Consider the following 27077-nt stretch of genomic DNA (forward strand, 5'->3'; position numbering starts at 1 on the left):
CTTATATGTCACCTAACAGTGGACAATAGTGACTGATGGTTCAGTGAAACAGCTTTTCCTCTGCAGCTCCATGGTATTGTGCTGTTGATTGTTTGAACCTCCACTTGCTATTTTGGGTGGGAAACAAACAGTTTTGTCTGGCAGTTGCCAAGATCTCCTCCCCCAGAAGGGATTCTGACTTCTGGTTGGGTCTGGAGACCTCTAATACAAATGCTTTTCTCTTGACAGTTATAATATTGCTTGGTATATGAATTTAGAACTATATCTGGAGGAAGCACCTTTCTTGGTAAGGATTTATTCAGTCTGTCAATGCACATGCTGGGAAGCTGCCTCTACAGCAGTTATTTGTCAAAAAACATGCCCAGAAGTGACTCTTGGTGTGCTTTTTGGTTACAGTACTGAATGATTGTCTGAGCAGGATATGCATTTAGTTTTACCTCAAAGAGCCAGGGAACAGCTTTTCAGGCAGTACATGCTGTATGCTAGCCAAATGTGCTACAGCTGGGCCTGAGAACTGTTGTTTGGTCACAAGCTGGAGGCTGGCTTAAAAAAAAAGGTTGATCTTCCACTAGACTTCTTTAAGGAGAGTGGCTTGATCATGCACCATGGGAAGCAGGATGAAAACAGTTTTTCAGTGTCAACAGAGCACTCAGTTGTGGATGGGGTATGTTAAAGCCTTGTCTGAGACTATTAAATAAGAGACTAATTATAGTTGTGCTTTAGTAGTTCACTGATTTCTTTCTTTGGCTGTAATCTGTGAGGAGCATCACAGTCATTAAAATGCGTTGGTACCATGCTAGTAGTTAGTGAGGAATTGCACTCCAATAAAAATACAGTGTTGAAACAATAGAACAATAATTTATCCAGTGTGGTGTCTCTCAGGGATTAGAGTCGAATGTGTTTGTTTCTCATTTTTGAGCACATTCACTGAAATTTGCAAATGCAGATTAGCAAATGGTTGCAACAAACTAAGAACATCTATGTCATATGCACTTAATCATGGATTGCTGTGTGAGCAGAGCTTGTGCATGGGCATACATCAAAGCTGATATCTATCTATGTTGTAATGTATTCCTTCACATGACCATATCCAATACATGATACTTATTATTCCATTAGTACCCAAACCACAAACCCTTTCCAATATCCATCTGTGAAGATGCAAATAGTTGCATACTTTGTTTTATTAAGGATCAGCCATTAAGGGGTCACTGGTTAAAAGTCTGAAGATCATTAGAGTGATTTTTAAAAAATATAAACAAACAGCTGTTGTCATATATCTTGAAGAGTTTCTGCTGTACCCATGCAATTTTTATCTGTGGTGATGATGTTGTCATGGGAACATATGCACAAGGGAATTAAGTGATGTCAGGAAAAGCGTAAATGATGCAAACATACCTTATTTGAAATGTTAATTAGAACTCTTCCCACTATTCCAAAGAACAGTTCAATTTCATTTTATTTCAGATGTAGGGAAAAATATGACACTTTTGTCTAACAATAAGTAGCTTACATTGTTGTACCAAAGTGAGTGTGAGTCAGTGAGTTAATCTGCATTGGCAGCATTTGCACTGGGGACCATCTGCAGCCCTGCTTGTCTGAGCATCAGTAATATTCCTCTGTGAATATCTCATCTTGATGGTCAGGGGAGGCAGGCAGCCTCTTTAAAGAGTTCCATAAATGCTTATAATTGCTGCATTAAACTTCAGTTTATTATTTTCTCCAGGTGCAGGTATGCGGATGATATGAAACCCCACTGCATTTACATACAAATTGAAGATTTTTATTAATCAGCCCAGTAACAGGAATCAAACAGCAACACTCCATCAGGTCCTTAAATACATTTGGTGACATTTTTACCATGCATTAGCATGATAGGGCAAGCAGAATATAATGTACCAATGATTGCTTTTCCATTGAAAGCACAAACGGTTTCATTTTTCCTGTCATCTCAAATAAGTGTTAAAGAGGGTTTGGAGGCTATTGTGTACGTTCCGTATGCTAGGGACTTACAAACACTGATGGCCACATTAAATAACCATTAGTGGCTCGGCTTAGATCATTGCAACATCCCTCCTCTTCAGAATTTATTCTTTGATTTAAAGTGAAAGCAATCTGTGACTGCTTTCATAAAGTCCTTCGGCTCCCTCCATATTTTTTTTTCCTCAAACAAAATGCATTACAACAGTAATTTTATGACTGTTAAGATAACTGCCGTTAACAAGCACTTAATTAAAATGTACAATAAATAGCAGGCTGCAGTCTTATCTCCTCTCATGAGCTCCCAGCAGCCTGAGACTCCAATGCACAGCCCTGCTGTTCCTCGGCTTGTTTGCAGATTAATTGCTTTTCTGTCTGGCAAAAGCTGCTTCTCCTTCAGCCAGATCGTAAATGACCAGATAGGGACTTTATCAATCAAGCTACTACTTTCTGTGATCACTTCCATTCAACACCTTCTGAATTTCGCATTGAGAGGAACAGAAGTTATAGAGATAGGATTTAACATCTTAGTTTTTGTGTGCTTGGAATTTACGATAGTGCTGTCACCATTTGACACTGTTAATCTTTACATACAATACCCTTGGAGCAAGGCTGGTTTTGTTCCTGAGCTGGAACTATCCCTTGTAAGAACTGTGAAGAATACATATGAAACACAGCCGAGATGCTCTCTGTAGCACAAGGTTAGATCTCTTCCATAATCTGTATGCACTTGCTGATGTGGCTCAGCATCACTCTGTAACCTTGGATTCTGACCAAGTTAGCAGTTCACAGTTACATTAATGGGGATCTTGTTTTATTATCATTTATATGGGGGCAGTTGTCTGAAGGCCTCAGCCATGGATAAGGGCCTTGGTTTGCTAAGTGCTTAATATGCCTTCAATGAAAACCTGATTATGTTCAAAGCAGGTTTTGTAAAATCAGAAGTTATCTTCCCTATTTAGACTTTGCCTATTGTCAAAACCCTAGTGCATACAGACTTTGGGAAATGCAGCTGTTTGCAGATGAATTGTTATTTCTGAATTTAATAAAATGATCCAAACAAGTCTGATCACTGTAGAAATGCAAATGCTAATTTTTTTTCCCACTGTGCAGCTTTTAGAGAGCAAGTACTCTTGCTACTTGCAGAATACACAAGAGTTACAAATGTAAATATGATACCAGAGTGCAAATGTACTGTAGCCCACTTTTGAAATGCAATCCTTGAACCGCAGTAGCTATGTTGTTTTCTTGTTACCTACTCAGAATATAACCAAATCTTTCATTTACTAGGTTTACTTCACATGCTCAGCAAAGCGAATATCTTCCATTTGGGGTTCTAAACAGGCACTGTACAGTAACTTTGAAATTGCAGTATATTAACTTCAAGCCTGCTTCTGAATACACATGAAGCTGCAGTGTTAAACATAATACATGTAGCTCCTTTGGTGTCCTCACTAAGGTCAGTCTTAAACTAAACCAAAATGCTCCCTACCCTGCTTGTGTGCTATTCTTTGAACGGAGCAGCCCAGCAAACATATTTTGTTGTTGTTCTTTGGTTTTGTTTGTTTGTTTTTTCTCTTTCTGCCAGTCAGAGAGGCAAGAGACTTTTTTTGGTGGAAAAACTTATGCCTAAGAGAGCCAAAACACATGAGTTCCCTGACAGAAGTGTGTAGATTTATGTTAGCAGCCTCAAAGGATATTTGGAGCGTCTTTGCAAGGGGCCTTTTCCTGTCTGATCTTCACTGAGTGGTCTGCTCAGAGCTTCATTCTTGACACACATCACCAAGAACTAATTGTAAATTAATGAAAAAGAGCATAGCCCTTAAGAGGCCACTGCTGTTGGCAGATGTGTGCTCAGATAGCTTCTGTGGAGGAGTCAGAATGCTGGGGTGACTGATGCACATGTATCGGTGGAAGTAAAAACCCAAAGCAGTGGAAGTGTTCTCAAGGTGCAGGAATGAAGGAGCTGATGATAAAAGTTGCTATAAAGCTGCTAAAGAAAATACACAACTGTTTGGTATCCTCCGAGCTATTTGTCATGGTCACCACAGTTCTACCACTTAAATAAGCAAACAAACAAGCACAGAAGATAAAGACAAGAAATAATCACTACGCATATCAGCAAGAAGAGAATGCAGCCCTGTGAAGATAGTAAAATTACATACATAGGTCAACCAATTTGCATTGTAATACTGCTGCAGCTGAATAGCCCCATTGTAACACCTGAATGCATGGACATTTACAGCATTAATGTGGTTATGACAGAAATGTTATTATCGAGGTGCTTATGGGCACTAGGGTCAGAACAGCGTTTACATCTCATACCTGTAACCATTAGATGAACAGAGTCACAGAACACCCCTTTGGAGGAGGGAGATAAACAATAAACAGACTTGATTCTGCATTTTTCTATTTTTTCTTATATGCAGGGGGTTTATTCTTAAACCCACTCAGGCAGTTATGCAATACTCACACTTTTCTATGGCATCTGTATGTTTGAAATCCAGAATTCCTGCGATTTTTTTTTGTGTGCTTTCACACATCAGTAACAATGAGTTGTTTTGCTTTCAGACACCTGATGTCTTGAAAGAAAGTACCTGCTTAAAGTTCAGTTGGTGCCTAATTTTGTTGACTTTTCATTTGTCCTATGCTAATAATGGGCTGAGCTTTCTCGATAAGATCTTTTGACTTTCAGACTTTCTTCAGAAAGTTTCTTCAAATGTTTGCCTCTTCCCCTTCTTCCTCCTTCTAATGTGTCATTTGTCCTGAAAAGTGGAATAGCTCAATATAGGCTGATTTTCTTCAGCTCATTTCAAACACACTTGCATACTGGCTCAAAAACCTGTTGCATAAACCAGATTTCTAGGCAGCTTGCTATAGGTTTCTTTGCAGCTGGGAGAGAAGGTTAGGGACTAATGGGGTAGGCCCACCATTAGAGTACAGCCACAGCTGATTAATCCAGGTCATTTTACTCTATTCACTATAACATGTGTTTTTTATTCTCTTATTATTCCTTAAGAATTTATTTTGAAATTATGCTGATTAAAAAAGTAATATTTCCGTCAGTACCTACATTAATTCAACCTTGTAAATTTTACTTCACCCACTCAGCTGGGTGGAGTGACTGTTTTTTTTTTTATGGATGAGCAGATGTTATAGCTGAGCTGTCAATTTTTATATTCTTCATTAATTTATTCATGGGGAATCTCTTCATCCCAAATACTCTTCTGTGAACAAGTGGCAAGGTCCTTGGGTTCTGTGATACCCTGGCAAATCAGTGTTACCTGCTTCATGTTCCTAAATTCAGACACTCTCAAATGTGATGTAAGCAAATGCATTATGTACGTACTTGTAACAGTGCGAGAGTTGAAATCCCTGTCCCACACAGACAATAACCAGGCTAGCTCAGTCTGGAAGCAAATGAAAGCTGTATGTACAAGCAAATCTACAATCTATGATGAAATGTAATAAATATGTACAAATATACACTTTTCACAACGTACAATCAACAGAAAAGCACAACCAAGCCCCCTTTGCTTTCCCCAAGGGGCCTCCCCGCCAGCCAGAAGGAATCCCCCCAGACCCCCCTGGCAGAAGGCAGAGAGTGAAGAAGCAGAGAGGCTGTTAGATTTAGCTTGCCAAGGTCAGCGTGTTATCTTCAGCCAGAAAAGAAGCAGCAGCAGGCAGAAGCCCAGCAAGCAAGCTGAGAACTGCCCAACTCCCCAACCTTGTTTTGAGTAATAGTTCTTAAACATTTCTAATAATAATTATTTTTGCCTTCTTACACCTAATGGTGATTTATTTACATTCTCTCACTTTCTCTGCTGAAGCTTTGTGAAGGAAAGTTAGAAAGACGATCTTAAAACCATCACAATACTACATTTGTTTATGTCACATTTGAGAGACACTCTGTTTCAGAACATGAAGAAGATATTTTGACACGGCGTTTGGCATCATGATCTTTGCTGACTGAAGCAGTCTTTACCTGTGCACATCAGTATTAATTCCATAATAAGTCAATTAATTCAGCACATGAGGTTTTCTGGTTCTCTTGCAATATTCTGAGTTTAGGCCTTGTACTGGTCTTTATTCTTTCTGTCTCCATCATCACATAGCAAGGATACAACCCAAAGGTATGGAGATTCTAGTTACCCCATCCTGTTTGATACAATCAGATGATTTTTTTTTAAATCATTATTTATTTGATATGTCCATTCTCAGTTTGTGGAGAGTTATGGTGGGGGGTACTGGAGGACTGGGAACTTAAGAAGAACTAATGAGAATTTTTAAACTCGAGGAAGTTGAAAAAGTTTAGACTGTGGCATTAACACATGATTATTGCTACATGGAGAAGTAGGTCTTGGGAAATACTGGGGATTCTTTAGGGATTTTAGTTACCAGTGAAAATGTCTTCCTGTAATAAATTTGGAAGATGGTTTTCACAGTCAAAATAGCTATGAAATGGCTATCTAAAAGAGATGTATTTTCTTTTGAATTTTTGTTGTTGCTGTTGTTAAGCTCACATCCTGTATTAGAGCTGTGCTGTACGTGGCCATCTCTGTGATGGGTTTTGCTGTACAGCAATACACAAACATGTGATGTAGCACAGTTGATGGGGAAACCTGGGATGCACAGTGTACTTGGTATGGTGATGACAGCTTTTTTAGCTCTACAAGGACAGAGATACGTAATGCACACCCTCCAAATATATATTCAGAGCCCTACTCAGCACTGCTGATGGCATTTTGGAAAACCAAAAATACCCTTGTTAATGCAGCCAGTGTCAAGAACTTAATTTCCTTAAAAAGTAATCTGGATGACTTCCCAGATTATACATGTGAGCCTCTAACTTCAGAGGATATGACTCTACTAAGACACTATGAGTAAAATTAATAGTAGAAGGCTTTCTTGTTCTCTTGGAATATTCTCGTTTTAGGCTCCTAATGATCTTGGTTCTTCCCCTCTCCATCAACACATAACAGGTTACAAATCCTAAGGGAAAAGAGCCTAGTTGGCTCAAGATCATGTAATTTGGGATTGTTGAACAACAAATGGTGAACTTGCATAGACTATTTCTAACTGATTTGTCACTGAGAACAGAAACTAATAAGAATATTGTAATTCACTTAACAATATAGTTATTTTGCATTTTAACTGCTTTTTATCTTAATGGAATTTTGTGGGGATCAGACAGACAATTAGAAAGGGGCTATTTTAGTGACATTTATAACACAGCAAGAAACAAACAAACAAAAAAGCTCTTCCAGGGCATCTGCTCTATAAAGGCTGTACCACAAGAGACGTCTAATTCAGAAAATGTTATTTGTATTGCTTCTGAGATGAATTTAAGATATTTGGTCAATCCCTTATTACTGGTGATGATAAATCAATTACACTCTTCAGTAAGGCATTTAAACACAATGCTTGCTTTACTGAGTTAAGGTAAAAGCTGGATTTGGGCTAGAAACCTGGTTTCCAGCCATTTTCAGATTTTGGTGATAATTAATCTTTACAACAAATCAACATAATTTGCTTCACATGGACAATGCCAAACTTCGGTGTGATCAAAATGTACATCCTTTTCTGATTTGGTGCTTTGAAGAGTACTTGCAGAGTGATAATTTATTGAAGGTTTTTTAATTTATTTAATCACTTCTTTGGATGGTTTTTCTCCTACTGGAAATCTTCATTACAATTTACTTTTAGCATGAATTCAAATTAATTATTGCGGGAGGTATTTTTCTTCTCCATGACTTATTTCTGCCCTCTGATCAGTGGTCCATGGTCAGTGCTCAGGTCTCCCAGAAGCCTAAAACATGTATAACACTGACATTTAGGGAGGTCAAATTGAAGAGGTTGGAAGTAGTGGTTTAACTTGCAGGGGGGCATTCATTCCCATGTATGAATATTCAGGTTGGTCAAACAATTGTTGTCTTCTTTAAAACAAGACACGTTTCAAGCCTGTTTTGTGCAACTGTTCTCTACTGCATAACAACCAAACAGGAGTTACCACTTAAACCTTCTGCTCCGAATATCAGCTTAACTTCCAGTTCACAGAACCACAGTTTCCATCAGTTTGGAGAGGACCCTCAAAGATCATCTTGTCCAACCCCCCTGCAGTGAGCAGGGACACCTACAGCTAGATCAGGCTGCCTAGTTCTCTCTGTCCTGTGCTTGGGTGTTTCAGAAGTCTGAGATGCTACACTTAAGGCTGATGCACAGTAATACAAGTCTTATGGCAAGTAGAAAGTCCTGCTAAGGTGACACTTCTAGCAGCTTTCATTGGTAGGTCATCCCAAAGAGGCATGGTTTCCAGGTGACAGATAATCATTTTCTGTGATGAAAAGAAGGAAGCACTAGCTTTCATCTCATGCTAACCTTTTCTTGGAGTAGATATTCATCCAACCCAGAAGCTCAGACCTAGAATTCAGTATTTGAGGGGAAGTTTCGAATGATATCTGAATTTTGCTAAGCCTTCCTGCATTTAGATTTGGTTGCAATAGGCTCTGCCACTGGTGTTTCTGTGCTAACAAGTTGTCAGGCACTGACTTAGAGACCTAGTGAATTTTGGTCTGAGCAATCAAATGGATTCATTCTCTTCTGTACCTACAGGTGCTGGGGAGATGAGTGATCTCCTTCTCCTCACAAGTGAGGAAGGTCAGGAGGGTTTTCTTCTGTGTCTTTTTGCTATAACAGATACTATCTGATCTAGTGCACTTTGATCCAGAAAGTGTTAAGCCAAACTTCATATGTTCACTGTGGGCATGCATAGGTGGGATGTAGTTATAAATTAGTGTTAGAGGATGGCATTTTTCTGTGCTTTTGTTTCAAGAAAGAAACAGCAGCTGCAGCAGTTTTAAGATGTGTGATGTGATATTCTGGGAAGTTCAAGTTCAGTTAAGGCAGCTTGAGAATTACAGTGAGTATTAGTGTTAATCAATTAGAAAAAAAATCTTGACAAATTAAACGTCAACCCCTACCCGGATGTGGCTGTTGAAATTCAGATCCAGATGCAAGATTGACATCTTGTGTGTGTCTTTGCTGTGCTGAAACACAGTGGCAAAACCCCAATGCTATTCTCCTCTGTCTCTTAGCTAGCAGTTGATCGAGCTCTGTGTCTCTAGTATCTCCTCAATGATCAGGAGTTCTTAACTGCTCGCATTTTTCATTCCTCCCATCACCTCAGAAGTCTTGTCTATTGTTAAACCAAGCATTAGTGGCTTCTTGGTAAAATAGGAAGAAAGAAAGCAAAAGCTTTCTCCTGCTCTGTGAGGTCTGGTTAATTTTAATTCTGTTGTTAAATAGTGTTTCTAGCTCAGTTATGAGTGGAAAAACCGGTGTCAGTTTGTACAGCATTTCAGTGCCAAGCTCTTAAAAGCAGTGCAATTGGAAATGGTTAAGACCTGGGAGGCCACCTAATAATGGTTATTCCCAAGCAGGATTTTTCCCTATAGTGTGCAAGTGTGTGTATATATATTCTCTAGAACTTTACCAAGGCTTGGTTTTTAAAAACCTCCATTAGTAGAGCTCTACTTATTTTTCTTGGGAATTTATTGCTCATGGAAAAGGTTTTACAAGAAATTTTTCCTATTACATGAAAAGTCAAAATTCAAATTACTAGATTTAGTTGCTAATGTAGAGATCCTTGGTGAAAAGTTTTGTTCTTGTCTACTTCTGATCATATTTCATCTTTCTGAGCACTGTTGCTGCTGTTGGTATGTCTGGTGTACCACTTTTCTCAGTGGGCCTGATTTTTATTTGATTTTTATCACCCCTTTTCCTGGATCACTGTGCTGCTTAGAGCAGAACAATTGCCTGGTTTTCAGATTTGCTTTGATGAGTGAGCTCTGCTTTCAGCTACAAACCAAGAGCCCAGGCTGCTGGTGGACATAGGTGCAGGAGAGACAGGCACATGCTTGGCTTCAGGAGAGCAGTGTCAGGCCCTGAACAGTCATGGCATGAGCGTGATGCCTTCCCCTTTATTGTGCATTTGCCTTTTCTGCTGGTCATTTATTTTTGTCCTACCATCAGTTGTAATAATGAAGGAGCTTCCTTCAAACCAGAGCCAAGTCCTGGACTGAGTATTAGAAGATGCAGGTTTTGTAATTCATCAGGATTTGGTATGCAGAAATATCTTCCATATAAAAGAAAAAAGCTCATTAAGAATATAATGAAAAAAGGCAAGAAGTCAAAGAAGTTTAGAACCCAGTCAGCCGACTAAGCATTTGGTGGTTGGTTCGTAATGGCATTTCTTTGAAATGAATTTGAACTACTAAATTCCTGGGTTCAGTTCTGTTTGTAGCAGGTATGAGTACAAAGGAGCATAAATGAAGCCAGTGGAGTTACGCTGAGTCTAAATTAAACATCTTAGGTAGTGTGCAGCTATTTAATGAACTTATTATATGATTCCTTTATGAAAAGAAATTCAGTGATTTCTCTTAAAAAAAAAAAAAGTCATTCCATTATGTTCTTGTTTTGATAATTTCCCTCATTTTTCTTTCTTATTTGTATTTTAAAAACTTCTGCAGCCCCTGTAGGGTGCTTCAAAGGTGTAGCCAGAGTTCCAAATTTGTACAGATTATTCCACTTTATTATCTACCTGCCTTCAAAAGACAGCCTCACTGGGCTGTGGCACAATGGATCAGAGACACTGGCTCTGTAAAATGTTCTGTGGTATGGAAAGTCAGAAAGTGTCTCATGCTGAAGGGGAGCAATGGGGGAGTTCAGTTGAGAAAATGAAGTTCCCGTTGTGGAAATTACTGTGTCATGGAATTACTCTAGCTCTGGTCAAAAGTGCCATTAAATCTCCAGTACTCAAAAGGATCTTCAATGATGTGTTACATTCAAATGTTTCTAAATTTAGAAGTTTTGCTTTTGGTGTAAAACTTGTTAGAACTGAGGCTTTTTTTCTTCTACATTGGAAAATCCCCACAAGCTGTTTCCCGTAGAATGACACAGAAGCTGTGGATCCCTTAATTTGTTGCTTAAACAACAACAATATTTATGGAAGCTTGTTTAACAAGTTTTTTTTGGTACATCTTCCCAGACAGCCTTCCCTAGTGAGGGCTTCTCCCACTATCTGACATGATTTTGTCAAATGCCTCCCAGGGGTTCGTTCTTCCTATCTTGTTGTGTTTGTATGGCCTGTACAAGTACAACAAATTCATATTCTGTAAAATCAAGGAATAATAATTACAGACAAAGGCCCTGAATCTGTAAGCCTGCATATGTCATATTTCAAAACTGGATTTTGGAGGAATTGGTCCTAGTGGCTCCTGCTGATGCTGTCTGGCTTGTGAGTGCTCAGGGTCATGATTAGAGGGATACTTTACTTCTGTCCCTACTGTCATCTAGGTACGTCCTTTCAGGTACCAGGTGTACACTCATCACTGTAAAGGGGGTTCCATTCATGTCAGATCTGGTCCTTGCCTGTCTGCTTGAGCTCTTCAAGAGTCTGTTACAAGCAGTAGATGGTGACCAGGCATTCATCCATCCTAAGATGAGTTTGATTTAACAGAAGCCAAAGAAAATGTTTGAACATCAAACACTTCATACATGTCTCTTTTAGATGACTGGCCACTCCACCTTCTGTGGTGAACCAGGCAGATCTTTGGATATTACGGGTCTTGGACCACCACTCTTCAAAGACGAGTTACTCTCACTGAGGGAGAGCTTTCTTACTAAGCTGTTTGGGTTCTTTTCTCTCACTCTCACACAAGTGAGTTATCTTGCCTCATTGATTACTGTTCTGTTCATTTTTACAGCTAGCCCTCATTTAAGGTTAAACCCAAACAGTAAATATGCCGATACCCAGGCCAATATTCAATATTCTTTAGGAATTAAGTGACAAAGCCAAGGCATCATACTGAGCACCTGTGAAAAAACCTCATGGCCTCTTGAGCTGGCTGCTCCCAAATCAGTAGCTCTTTCTGAAAAATCAACTGGGTATTTCCAGCTTCTTTTTAACCTCCATGAGTATTAATTATGATTCTTTTCCCAAGACAGGCTGTCAGAGCTAGACAAGTATCCTTGTATAGAACCCTCCTCAGGAAGCAATCACATATGTTGGAAAAATTCCTTGGCAAAGTGTGTGTTAGCATTAAGTGCTGATCATTTTAGAAGCTGTTGTCAAGAGCACAGGACTGAATTCCATACCTGGGATTTAGAAGGTTCTGCAGGAGGCCAAAGGGAGGCAAGACAACAAATTAACGGAGGAATTGAAATCAATTAAGTGCAGAAGGAAGAGCAATGGTGATGATGGAAAATAGCACAGGCCCCAGTTGTGAAGGTAACCGTGACACAACATAGCTTACTTTGTATGTCAGGACGAGCTGTCTAAGGCAGCTAAGCATAAGCATCACTAAAGACCCACTCTAAGTCTTAATTTGATCCCTTGGTCCATGTGCCTATAATTAAAACGAAAAGTGAGGTCTGTGATACCAAGTGGAGAAGAGTATCTAAGCCTGATGTGCTAAGTCTGCATCCTGTATCTTCTCAGGTGAACAGGGTGATGCTGTTCCTGTAATCGGTCTTCTATAGTTTGGATTAATTCACTTTCTAAGGGCTTGTTGTTTTTAAACCAAAAACAATCCCAAAACAATGAATAGCTTCTGATTACAAGATTCTCTGGAAGAGCTTTGGCTGGCTGGTGTTTTGAACAAACTACTATAGCTTTCACTAAGTTTTAAAAAATCACCGCTTGACCGAGATTTTCCCTGTAGTTCCTTTTCCCTTGTGCTACGTCTCATATGTAAAGATCATCAGACCTAAGGTTGTTAATTGCTTCTCAGTTAGTTTGAAATCCTCTGGATTCAAAGCTTGTTTGGTTTTTTTTAATGCTTTGCTTTATTTATTTTCACTTCCTAGCACTAAAAGAAGTGTGGACTTGGGGGTTTTAAATTAAAATTTCATCTTTGAGTTGGGGGCTGCACTCCGTATGAGCTCTTTGGTGGCGTGTCCATTTGTGAAGCACACTGTGAGTGGGTGCCTGTCCCCTGCTGCATATCAGTAACTGGATACAGTGATGCAGGCTGTATCGTGTATCAGAGCTGGTATTTCAGCCGCCTCTCAAAGTCTGAGGGGTTTTAACTAGACAAAAGGACAATTTCAAGTTGGACAATTTCAGTTCACTGGAATTGATACTGAACACCCAACGGAGAGCACGGTGAGGTTTGTTTTTGTGTGTATTCAGCAAGGGGGCAATGTATTTTCACAGGTTAAAAATGGATGTTTTCCTCATCCTCATACACAAAATAGATAAAATACGTGAGCTAACCTTGAACCTCTTCAGCTTGTCTCCTATTTCTGTGCAGTGACTCTGCTCCTCTAAAGTGTAGAGGAAGAGCTGTCCATGTTAATGAAGCTTACCAGGACATTGACATGGTGTGGGCTGATGTAGGTACATTTTCAGTTTAAAGCAGGAGTCTATCTCTCAGTGTGTTAAGACTGCACCTCGCTCTGTGTTCTCACTCCTCTGAAGGAAGTGGTGTTCAGCTGGCACCGGACTCCACTGTTTTGGCTGATAAGGTTTAGTGTAAACAAATGCAGGTCTGTGAATTATCTGGCATGAGGATCAGTTAGGGGTGCTGGCTTCCTATAGCCTTAATCTAGTTGGCCTAAATGATTTATAAACTGGCAACATGATAAATGTTGTTTTAAGTGGACAAATCACATTGAAGAGGTGTAACTTTCTGTCAGTGTGTAACATGACCGCTTCTCTTAAGGGAAGAATAACAATCACAAAGAGCAGTAAGGGTAACAGGATCACAAGTAGGCATATTCCTTTTCTACAGCATAAATCATTAGAAGGGCACTTCTTTCTTGCCTCTTTGCTTGTCCTTCTTCATCCTTTTTTTTTTTTTGGGTGCTATTTTTTAGCACTTCCATATCATTTTGGAAAGCTAAGCCCTCCACTTGATTTGTGCTGCAGTTTCTTCATAAATCTATGAAGCTTGTCTCCATCAAGCTGTATTTTCCATTAAAATATGGTTCCCAAGTGATTTCCAATACTATGAAAAACATGTAGCCATAAGTCTTTCACTGATTGTTTATTATCTGTTTAGGTGCTCCTGAGAATTTTGACAGCTAGGACTTGTATCATTTGTAATGTAATAAAAGTGGATGTCTTCAGCATAACAGGGATAGCTGGCCTTTCATTTCTTCTTGCCAGTGCTGTATTCATTTTCTGTGTGTTGGAGTATTTTTAACATGAAACGTTGAGTCTACTCTGAATCAGGTTAGTTTAGACTTTGTGTTCATCTATAGATGAACAAAAACCCAAAAAAGAAATCCAAACAAAACACAACAAAAGTTTTCCTGTTACAAACAGCACAGGAAGCAGTAATGACAAACCTATTATTTACTCTGGAGGAGGAGTAGATTTACTTCAGCTGTTCCACCTCTGCAGGAAATGCAGTGGGACATTCTGCATGTCTGTCTTGGATCTCTGTAGCAAGCATGTTGTGGGATGTAATGTATAAAACACTACACAGTAGCTGCAAGAGGTTGCTGCTTTAAGATGCTGACTTGTTCTGGAGTTTATGAAAACAGACGGGAATCTGTTAATAATGTCTGTCTGTAGGCAAAAATGCAGGCAAAGTTCCCTCTGGCCTTAAAGTGATCTTTGCATTAGGATTACAGGATCAGCCCTTGTGTAAGCACTGATTAGCTGGTAGTACATGGTAACACTGGGCAAGGAATAAAATCTTACCTAAACTTAAGCAGCATACTGTGAGTTCAGCTCATCAGGTCTCTGTATGCTACCTCTGTTACCAAAAGTGATGTTGTGTTTTCCTGGTCTTTGGTGCTGTTTTTTGTGATGCATTGCAAGAAAAGCCATAGCCAGTGTGCCAGGATACTCTGGAAGGCTTTTGCTCAGAAAAGTTTGACAGTGATGGTTCCATCATAGAGAGAAGGGAAAGAAGAGACTTTCTTGGAGGTGGGCTAAGAAATGAGAAGCAGGTTAGCATGTATTTGCTGACCCTGTGGTTAATTGCAGGGCCAGTCTCCTGTGTTGCCTTATCATTTTCCCATCAGTAGAACAGGGAATTATTGATTTTAATTATAAACCAGTGCAGGACGCAGAAGTAAAATAAGTAATAATTATTAGAAAGATTAGTTATTCGAATGTTGGCTTTATAACATGCAAGCAGAATTATTTACTGTGGCCAGGAAACCTACCCATCTTGAATTCCAGCCTTTATAATATGGAATGTCCTCTCCTTGCCCTGTAAAGAGGTGTCCTTCCCAACAGTATTCATGCAGTGGTTAAGTAGATTTGATATAACCTTGGTTTTGCATTGTATCTTCTCCAGTTGGACCTCAGAACTGGTTGTCCAATGAGAAACTACCGTTCCCTAAATGCTTGGTAAAGCACTTAATTGTGAAAATAACTAGTTTACCTCACAACATCAATTTGAAAAATTACTCATTAATTTTTGAGGTGCAGCCGCCTTCCCTGGAGGACAGAACTACTGATCTCATCTGTACCTAAACCCTTGGCTTTGTTTGCTAGCAGGCGTGTCTGATCTGCAAATGAAATTTGGCTTACCGTCTCCCTTTCCTTATAAACACCCTTGACTGCACCTTTGGCAGAACACATGATAATTAAACAGTTGTGGCTTATACTACGCAGGCTGAACAGAGCTGGCAGGGAAGTTTAGATGACTACCATGCCATGCAGAAATATTATGTTTCCCTCTAGTTTCCAGTGGCATTTACTAGCAAAGTAAAGCTGAAATTCTCCAAGAGCTATGTGAGCTTAAAATGTTTGAGTTCAGGGTTTCTTTCTTATTATTTGCTTTAATATATTATTATTTAAGTCTAAATTATCTGTGCAGCTGGTAAATGAATAAGTCAATACAAAGGGAGCATAGGGATTTGTAGGAGCTGAGACCACTACCTAAGAAATGCTTTCTCTATGTACAAGACTTTAAAAGCATCCAGACCTTGTTTATATTAAATATGCTTGATGGTTCAAGTCCTCCAGAGGCAGCTAATAGCAGAGTTCCACCAATACAAACCTCATCAATAGACTTGCTGTTCACATTTTTCACTGTTTGAGATTATACTTGCTCAAAACCGAAAATACTTTAGCTGCTGCAAACTGATTTTTAAGTTTTTTTTTTAATATGTTTTGTTTTCAAAACAAAATTTTGTTGGATCGTTGTTTCCACTGGATGCTGGCCATCACTAGCTAAGTAATTCCACATGGAGGCCTCTTGTTTCCTCAGTTGTTATCTTCTGCATTGCCTTTAGACTACAGAATTGCTGTTCTCTACCCTCAGTCTTGACTTATAGGGATTTCATCTTCTAAGATTTGACCCCCTCCTTTTGTTCACTATATCCATGGAATGTTCCAAGGCATACCAGGGAAATTGAACTGGGATGTCCTGAGACTTCTCAAATCTGTGCATGAAGTGTACAAAGGTTCTTCATTCCAGTAGTTGACTGGCTTCCAAATTTGCTCCCAATGTGTGCTTTCATCCTTCGTTTATAATTTTAGCACTGATTCACTCCTGAAGTAAAAACCTCTTAAAGAGCAAAGTTTGATGCAGATAAAACCCTCTGGGTTATGATCCATTCATTTAGAGCCAAACGGCCTGTTCGTTAATGTCATTTGCCTTATGACCAATTACTAGACATCTCCTTATTAAGCAGAAAATCACTTTTGTCTGGTGTTGTAAACTAGCTTAATAGCACTTCACCTTCTCATGCATCATAGCAGTTGGCAAAAGAAAATTGGGAACGTATGGTTCATTTACTGGCCATTTCAGCTTTTGAGAAGGTGCTTTTGTTTCATTTTAAATTAAATTGGACACTCAGGATATTTGTATTACCTCAGTAGGGATAGGAACACTGTAAGATGTCAAAGCTGTAGCTCTGTCAGACTAAAAAGATGGTATTCCTGAATGTCTTGGTGTTGCTTTGGGGTATGTGGGGGGTGGGGGTAGGGGTGGGGATGTTACAAAACTGAATCCGCCAGCTTGGGGGAAAGAAAAAGCTTTAATTCTCCAGTTGTTTCTCTTACCTGGACCCCTCTTTTCAAGCCAGGCCTACAAGCTCTGTTTCCATCCATCTTAGTGCACCAGTCTTTACTGGCTGGCTGTGGGCTTCTTGTACTCCTTGAAGGACGGTGTGGGTTTGGAAGCAACCTGCTTCACTGAGCTTTGAACATTCACATTATACCATCCATTTTCCAAGTAAGGTCCCATGATTATGTGGATTGTGCTCTTCCTCTTGACTGTTCTGCAACATCGTCATTCTCAGCTTTTCCAACCCCAGATCATTTATACCCCTTTTCCTCTTGGCAGGGAAGGATAATTGCTCTATACTAGAGGTGTTTGCATGCAGCATTGAGTATATATTTACTAAACATACATACTCTCAAATTTAGACAACAGTTGTCTTCTCCTACTTGAGCAAACTGTGTTTTAAGTGTCCTGTCTTAGCCTCTCTCTTTTTCATGCCCCTGAACTTCCTTCTTTCCTTTTTGTGTGCCTGTTTCAGTTTGAATTTGCCTTAATTCAGATGCCTTAGCTGAAGGGATCCATACCCAATGCTCCAGGCCCATGTGGTACAGATAATTGCTCTGCTTTCCTGGGGCCGATGGGCCTGGAGTCATGTTCTAGAATTAGTTTCACTTTATGACCACATCACCAAGCTTGCTTATCATCTTGTGAATACCAAATACACCCAGGTCATCCACTATCACTGCCAGCCAAGATACATGCACTTCATTGCAAAGTTGTTATTGATATCAGTCCTTAAAACTGTTCAGTTTTTGCACTCTTTATGTTTCACCGGTTCTTCCTAACCTCAAGTTCATCCCTTTGTCCCTGTGGAAGACACCCAGCTTCCCCTTTACACCAGCAAAGCCTCCCTCGGGCTGAAGCAGGGTTAGAGTCTCACGTTTGTAGTCTGCATTTAGAAGAATCAACCTATTACCTCCAGTGAGATTGCTGTCTGCAGTAAGATAGCAAATGTGTGGTCAGAGGATGTAGCAAGATCTTTCTTGGATGGTTATAAGCATGGACAGTTGCTTCCAGATATGTGAGGACATTTCCCAGTAGCAATTTATAGTTCATATACTCTCACAGTGGCTTTAAGAGAGTATTATGCTTTGGACTAATCTATCTGATGAAACAGGATGAGTTTTAACTAATAAAACCTCCCTCCTGAGGCCCAGTGCTTTAAAGTAAGATCTGATGCAGATCCTTATCTTAGGACTGTCAATAAGGTCTTCAGAGCACATCACCTCTTTTTCCTTTCGAATGTAGTTTATTCGTTAACTGATGTTTCCAATTCAGCCAGCAGTTGTTACACAATATTTTGTAAATTAGACAGAGCTGATTTAATTAATAAATAGCACGGTTTAGTTAAAAATTTACACTAATACTGCCAGGATCTGTCTCATTGTGTCCACACAGCAAAAGGAACAATTTGTTTATAAATTTCCTAAAGATTAAAGCCAAGATTCTTTTTTTGTGTGACTACTGACTCTGGAGCGTTCATGTTTCAGACTTTTGTCTACTGCTGTGAGCCCAAACAGAAACCTTCTTTGTTTAAATGTTAATTGAGAGCCTCACATAAACTCACTTCTCTACTTAACTTCTTAGTCAAGTTCAACCAGCAAAATCTATGAAGATGCAGTGAAAATAATGAAATATTGCTTTTGTTTTCCCCTAAAAATTAGATCTTTGCATAGGTACACCTGGAAATATTTGTTTGCTTCTTGCCATGACTAAGGTTATTTCTCCAGATGGTGATGCTTCTGAGAAATATGTAGAGTTCTGCACAGTAAGAAATTGGCCTACTTGGCACCAAATATTTGAAATGTGAGTTTGATGCTGCAGAGGGATTCATGGACATGGGCACCCAGCTGGCGTGGTGGGGTTGGATTTAATAAAGGAGATGTGGCCTGAGTTGTGTGAGATGTGGTAGGACTGTGGTTTCCAGTCCAGAATCACAAGCTTTTTACATTCCTTATTGTATTTATGAAAATGGTTAGATGCTGTGAATAATTCAAGGAACTTCAAGATTATTGGTCTGGCTTTTTAATCTTGTGTTTTCTTTTGCCTTTAAACACATTCATTTTCAAACTTGTGGTTTCCAAATGGCAACAACTGTCATTTCTCTCAGGCATAACTCAATTAAGGGAAGTCTCATGACACTTCATATTTTTTGGTTTATATATAGAAATGCCCTGTCAAGAATAATAACATTTTTTGGTGTGAGCTCTTGGGTTTGCAAACTTGGAATGTGTTTTCTCTGAGTCCTCATAATTTTTCATGCTCGGGTGAACATTCCTGGTTTGCTCTTTGAATATTTGGTAAAGCAAACACAAAAAAAGAGAGGTGAAAAGTTAATAAGTATAAAAATGGGAATGAATGTTACAAGGAATTTCCAAGTATATGCCCAGCACTGGGTCTTGCACATCCTCTTTTGCCTGAACAATTGGTCTTACTTTAAACATTCCCATTTGAGCAGCTGGATTCGTTATTAAACCAACTATCAGGAATCAAGGGATATGGCCTTTATCAAATCTAATAAACCTTTGAGGACTGCAGAAAGAATACACTTGTCTTTAGAGATCAGCCTGCTCAAATGAAAACTAAGCAGAAACTCGGATCAAACTCTTGCCTGTAGATGCCTTGTGAAAGCCAGCTGTTCGGTGTTTTGCCATAGAAATTAGCGATTTTAACAAAGCATTATATTTCTTTTGATGGCTACAATGTAGTTCTCTGCCCATTTTTTCTCTCCCCTCTCCCTCAAAATAGAGAACAGAATCTGGCCTGCGTGTTGTAGTATGGTAAGAGAAGTGTACAAACAGAGGCATGTCTAAATATGCGAATACAAGTCAGACTATTAATTCAGAGAGCCTTGCCGCATCTGTTAATGTTCTATGTTACAAGATTAAAGCTATAGCATAGAGTTATGTGAATTATAAACATCTCTTTAGCAAGTCATATATTAACCATAATAATTGTTAAAGGGTAGAGTGTAATTTATTCAACATAGTAAGAAAAAATAAGGTAAATGAGTTAGCTCAGGGGTGGGGCGGCAGCAAACTGCTTGTGGAGACTCTTACTCCCTGAGGTGATAGAGGTTAAATGCATTACAGAGCTTATAGGCTTGCTCCCCAGAGAGAAAGGGGCCAGGCATTTCTAGCTGACATGTCAAGGACACCACACATTTGCCCTCCTGACTAATGGCAAGATACTGAGCTGATAGCAAGGTTGCAGTGGCAATTTTCAGAGAGGAAAATGGAACACAATAGGTGGCTCCTAATTAGAGAGGAGGGCAATATGCTGGGACAGTCTTAGCATTTCACAGGTCCACTGACTGAAGAGCCTGAGAGTATTAATGCAAACTTGGGAGTATTATTAAAGCATTAATGACCAAGAAAGCATTTTAGGTGAAGGTTCCACAAAGAAATATTCTGCAGAATAACCTTCGTAAGGAAAGCTTTCACATCAAACTCAGGCCTGGTCCTACACCACTGAAACTGGTTATACGGATGAGTTTTCTCTTGTGAGTTTCCACTTTAAATCACTAACTTCACTTAAGAGCAGATGGACAGATATGTAGAAACAGAAGGGAGGGTAACACTGCAATGATGGAGGGGGGTTGTGTCAATGGATAAATACATGAAAACAGATGCCTGGGGAGTGGTGGGATTACTATGTGAAGAAGAAGTTGTAAGGAGATCAGAGTCTCACAGTGAGTAGTGGGAAGACTTGGAGTAGGCAGGTAGAAGTGCAGGGAGGAAAGGGGAAGCACTAAGGAGCAGCCTTAGCTGATTCCAGTGTCATGACTCAAAAGTTATTTCACGTTAAATTTGGAAACTCCAGACTCTTGAAAAAAAGTGCCACTTGTATGGCAGAAACGGAGATCTTCTAGCTAGCAGGTGCTGTACAGTAACATATTAATGAGGCTTGGAATGAGAGAAACACAGCAAGCTGAAGCTGTGATTCCTGTCTGCAAAGCTGTTTTTCTGCAGCTATTTTAAGTCTCCTTGAAAGTGATACGTTTCTTTTAATATCCTTTTAACATCATTCTTCACAAAAGTCCCAGATACAGAGGGGATTACATAAGTAAATAGTCTTAGAATATAGAGCATGCTTTAGGAGAGCAATATTGCTTCTTTATGAAAATTCTCTTGACAAGTCTTAGACAGACATTGTCCTGAAGAGCTTGATGAGACAAGGAGTACATAATAGGTAACATGAGAAAAAGGAAGACTCAAGGAAGACCAGCATTGTTCCAGTATTTTCTGCTGCAGAGGCAGAGCTGGTGAGAGAGGAAGTGAGAAAGCGAAGGTGTGAGGTTTACATGTTGACTAGAACTGGTTTCGAGCTTAGCTGCCTGGTAGCAGGGATGTGTAAAATGTTGCAATATGTTGTACTGAAAGTTAGGGGAAAGGAAATGCTCCGTTGATTTAGGTACATGACACTCACACAGCAACAAAAAGCACATACCTGCTGTTCCTCTGGCAAGCTCCTGCCTTTCCAGCTACCTCTCTTGCCCAACAAGCCTCAAGAATGCACACTCCCTTAATCCTCTGCTGGGAGGTTTGGGGCTTGGTGGAAGAAAAGATCTTTAACAGAAGGCGGGAGGGTTGTTTGGAGAACAAAATTCAGTAAACTCCAACCTCCAAGTGAACCTGCTGGGGCTGATTTGCTGCCAGCTTTTGGGAACAAAACTGCAGCACTCAGTTCCTGAATCCCATCAGTTCCCACAGCCTGGAGGGTTCACACTGCTCTATCTGGCACCTCTTCCCATGTCAGAACAAGGCATTGTGTGTGTGATTTCAACATGTTTCTGGTTTTGTTCTGACTGCCAAGAAACACTAGTTGTGTTATTATGAAATGATTGAGGAGTATTTGCTCATACAAATTATTTGTTTTAAGAGTTTAGTAATTAAATGTCAACACAGAGTGTTGGTGTCTGAAAAGCTCTCTGGTGCAAGCCCTGCTCTAACTTGAAACTATAATACACTGTTTCTCTTCTCTCAAAACAGATTTGTTTAAAGCACCCTATTGAGTAGAGTGCATCTCGCTGTAACATGCAGAGTCTTTGGCCTTCAAAGGCACCCTTGTGCAAAGGGCGTGTTGCATTAATTTGTTCAGCCAATTTAGGGTGTGTGGCGTTAATTTGTTTGGCCAATTTGTTTAGAATCTGGCAGAGCATAGGCACCCAGTGCAATGTCTGTGCATAATACCTGTGTCATCTCCAGACCAGATCTCAAGAGCAAAAGATTTACTGCATGATGCCTGGCCACACCTTAAGTCCATGCTCAGGAGAAACAAAGGTCGGAACCAAAGTGACAAGGTGCCTGTTGAGGGCGAGTATGGAAATGCTTTTTGTGTGTTCAACAATTGATTTCCATACATACTGCCTGAGCTGCAGGAGTATGTCGTGGCATGAGTGCCATTCACTGCCAGCACTGACTGTGGTCACCTGGGACACACTGGGTAATAATCATGCCCACTGGAGGTCCTGCTTTACCTCAGTGGAAAGCCACATTCAATTCAATATGAAATCACAACCTTGTGGTGCAATAGTGTGAAGGTCACTGCAGGTTGTTCATGCTGTGCTCTTTGAGCTTTTGTGTAGAAATAATTTATTTTAATCTTAGATAATTTTGTATGATGCTTCTCTCTGTTTCCTGTAATACTCAAGGCAGATGGCAATGTGCTTTCCAGAATATTTCTTTGGAAGGAATACCTATTTCTAATTAAAAATTACGTAAGTGACCAAGGTTGTCTTTAAAAGTAAGCAACCATTGCTCAAATTATGATTGTCCGTGAACTTCAACAGGAGCTTCCAGACTTCCAGCACTAGGCTTTACATTGAATTGTTGATGAAAACCCTTGTCTTAATTTCTATTTTTTTCCCCCTAAACAGGGAATAAAGCCTGGGATTAAAATTGATAGGAAAGATTTAACATTTTCTATTTTCCACTAAAACTTATTTTTCAAAAAAGACTGTTGTAGAGCCTAGTTTTCTTCAGAATTTGGCTAAATGGCCTGAGATTTGTGCTGTTGTTCTAGGAACACATCTGTATTCTGAGAAAGACAGGTGGTGACATCATGGCAAAACTTTTGCTTGATTTAAGTGAGATTTTTCACCCTGGGTGCCTACACTGATGAATTTAGCAGAGTAGGTAAGTGCAAGAAAGGGTACCAGGCCTAGATGTGTATCCATCTAGACCTTCATATACACATAGATATTGGGGAGTAGGGTGGGAATTTTGAGGAAGTCCTTACACATGTGCAAAGTCACCAGGATTATTCCTGGGCACCTGGGAGGGAGGTCTCACTGAGCTGCTGGAGACTGGAGCATGTGCCTTCAACAGCATGTGTGCACAGAAATGCTCCTGTTTCCCAGAATAAGACTGCACATTTCAGAGTGTGCTAAGGATGCTAACGGATGACCTACAGAGAGCTATACACTATGCAATCTAAAGCCAAGGGCTTTATGTCAGGCTTAGAGATTTTGAATGGTAACACACTTTTCAAAGAGCCTCAAAGTAATTAGCCTTTTGCTCCATGTTGACACACTTACACTTTTAATATCAGGAATAAGGAAAAAGACTAAGGCTTCTAACCTCAAATCCATAGCAGCTCAGGCACTTTCACCTCTCTGGTTTTGTTATGACAGCTCTTTGTTTGGCTGATAGTGAGTGGTGTTTTGAATAGAAGTGCTTTTGCTGCATGCTTTGCTACTTTCCCTTAATAAGGGAGGACTTGGAGGTTATGCAGCAAGGTGCTAATTGACATTAACACTCAAGACAGGAAACGCTGACACAATTTAAAATTAACATCCTGTCAATATACTGCTGACCTGTGTTAAATGTGTGCTTTGTCAAACTTTCAGAATTAGATTTTAATACAGAAAGAGTGTAATGCTGGGAGTATTGCTGGTCTTGAGAAAACTGAATTTAATACAGTGAGAACTCACCAAACTGTTTGCTACTTTAGCTTGTCTTTTCCTGAAGAAAGAAAGTTAAATTTTGCACCAAAAGGTCAAATACCTATAAAACAGTCCAAGAGAGCTAAAATTTTATTTGTTCATGATCAAGTACTAAAAGAACCTGTCCCTCAGTTTATTTTAGATGTTGTCTTACCAATGACAATGATTCCTGTAAATGTTTGTTTGTGGGTTTGTTTGTTTGTTTGTTTTATATATTATAGTAGATATATGGCATCTTGCCCCAAGCCAGGCTATCCTGATAACCTATCTATAAATTAAAATGAATAAAAAACTGGCAGAAAAAACATACAGCAAGGGACCATGAAAGAAGCTCCTTTGCAAGTGCATTCACTCCTTAGCAAAGCAACTTGCTAGTGAATCCTAGTAGAACTGGAGAAGGGAAAATGGTATGTTGTCCCTAATTCTCAAAAAAAATAGTTATCAGGTGATGTGGTGGTATTTATCCATAGTCATTAAAAGGCACACAAGTTATGTCAAAGCACCATGGGATGATACTGTGGATTTCCTTTAGTTTACGGATGATAGTACCTAATTTTAAACAGAAACTCTCCCCTTGACTGCTTATGTGCAAAATTCTGGTGGTACTTGCACAGTGAATGGCCCAGTCATTGTTACATGGCTCGGAAGAAACAAATGGTGCTGTTCTCTGCAAGCAAGTCCCAGCCTTTTCTTGGGAAAGGTAGAAGGCACAAGTCAGAATAATGCCGAATAAGAGAAACAGACCATGCTTGGGTGTGGTCTGATGTGTGGAGGAGGCTGTTTGCCGAACATTAATCAGAGGTTGTCCCAGGCATTAGGAACGACATGAAAAAAGGCACGAAGCCAGGCAAAGGTGATGAAGAAAAGGAAGCAATTGGAGGAGAAGACTGGGTTGCATGGGAGGAGTGGAAGGTGGAGCAAGACAGTTTGAAATGAGAGATGCTGATAGGAGCAGATCTGCACAGGCTCAGGGAGTGTGGAAGTGATGCAAGCTACATATCACTCTTGGCAATCTTTTTCTAAGAAAACAGTAAGTGGGTGGCCCACTGCTATATGCACTTCCCACTGACGGCTCCTGGGAGCAGGCCAATATTGTGCATTGCAGTTAAGGTTACAGTAAGACTGGAAAAATATTGGCTGTAGCCCTGCTCCTGCAAACTGTTAGCACAGGGCATTTGTTGTTGTTAATGAGTGCTCTGAGAGGAGGCTGTTTCAGATATTGTGTGTGAAGTGGGTGAAGGTGCTCCCACAGAGAGACACTGCTCTACTGGAAGGTGATTCTTTAAAGCAGTTGCCACATTATTAGGTGGAACATCTCTAAAACAATGGCAACTGAGGGATCTTATCCTGTGTTACAGGGCACTGGTTGGGTTTGTAGGATGGTTGCTCTGAGCTAGGGTAGAAGAAAATGAAAATTTTTGAATGGAATGTACATTGGAGTCTCGAAACTTTTCTCTGAAATCTTTTGACAAAGGACTCTCAGATCAAAATATTCACTATTGAATGGGCTGTGTTTTGCTATAATTTAGTCCTTTCTGGCAAAAAAGAAAGGATTCTTGTTTCCCATTTTTCTTGTACTAAAAACAGATCGATTTCTTAGTAAGGAACTCAACTATCATGGTCACACTGTACTCTTGGGGAGAAAAAAATTACCTTCTACTACAAAATGTTTATGTTGGCTGCCGAGGTTTCTCCCGATTTCCTCTGTTGGGAATGAATAATTAAGAAGTGAACCAAGAGGTGAAAAAGACCTCTATGTGCTTAAGTCTAATGTCACATCTTTCAAAGGACAAAGCTTTTAGTACACAGAGAGGTTTCTCTGTCAAGCAGATGAATTCAGTAGCTAAGCAAGATGCCAAGAAGAGGAGTTAAACAAAGCAGAGAATTCCCAGTAGGAAGCTTTTAGTATGCACTTACAACAGGTATTGCATGAAATGGATGCAGAGCACACATATGTGGGGGACACAGGCAACACACATAAGGTGTTAATAGTCTAAGCTGATGCCAAGGAAGAAAAAGAGCAGACAGGGTCAGCTACTGTTTCCTGAGCTAAATGTTCCTTTTCTTATGGTGGTCAGAGAAAGGGGTAGTTTTACAATGTGCAAAACATGCACTTGTAATTAAAATGAAACTCACACTGACAGAGAAAGGGAATGGTGAATGTTGGCCTCACATGCTGCATCTGTAGAGCATTTGGGGACACATTCTTTCAGCAAAAGTGATGTTGGCTTTTGGTACTCTTTTTAATAAAAGTGAACAAGAATAAAGTTTTGTGCTGATTTGTAAGCACTGCATGAAGCCCTTCGCAGGAGAAGGCAGTGTCAATAGTACTGTAAAATAGAGAACTACCCCTTCATCTTTCTGTTTAAAGCCAGGGATATTGTCCTAGCTTGCAAGCAGCAGAAATGAAAACAGTAAATAGCAGAAAGAAAAAAAATTATTTTTTTTTACTTACTTGTTTTTTGCTGTTAGGCTTTTCATTACTACATTCACACAGCTATTTAGGCAGGCAGGTTCCCAGTGTACCTTACTAACACAAATTACCCAAGGTTACCTTGTAAATAATTTCAGAAATAGGCCTTTTGGAAAAAGACTTGGAATGGGAGCCATGGAAATCTTTGCCCATTTTCAGACACACCTTGGCTGATATAGGTGGGCCTACAGAGAGAAAAGTGTGGCATCTCTGTGTGAGAACCAGGAGGGTTCTGTGTGAGAACCCTCCTCGACAGTGGATGGAAAGGCAGTCTATATGAGCTCACATCCTCAGCTCTTGAGTTGTGGCTTGAGCTGTGCTTTTCTGCTTGCCTAGGGGAAAATCTCTCCCCTGCTCTTTTGAATTTAGGATTCCTGGGGAGGACTGGAAAGTCTGCTCCCTGCTTCCAGCCCTCCTAGACTTTTTAATCTCCCGCACTAATCAAAGAATCAACAAGTATATCATCTTCCTCGCAATGAGATAAGAATCTTTAAGAGGCAGAACATTCTACTTTCCAAGAAATTCATGCATAAAAGGTTAATTTAGACTGTGCAGACATCTGTGAATGTTGGGCAAATGGAGAGCTGAAGGGATTCTTTTTATTCCTCCCATTCTCCTGGCGTTGGCTAGTGCGTGCAGGTTGAACGCA

This window comes from Indicator indicator, chromosome 19 (assembly GCF_027791375.1).
Source record: "Indicator indicator isolate 239-I01 chromosome 19, UM_Iind_1.1, whole genome shotgun sequence".
Classification (NCBI taxonomy): Eukaryota; Metazoa; Chordata; class Aves; order Piciformes; family Indicatoridae; genus Indicator; species Indicator indicator.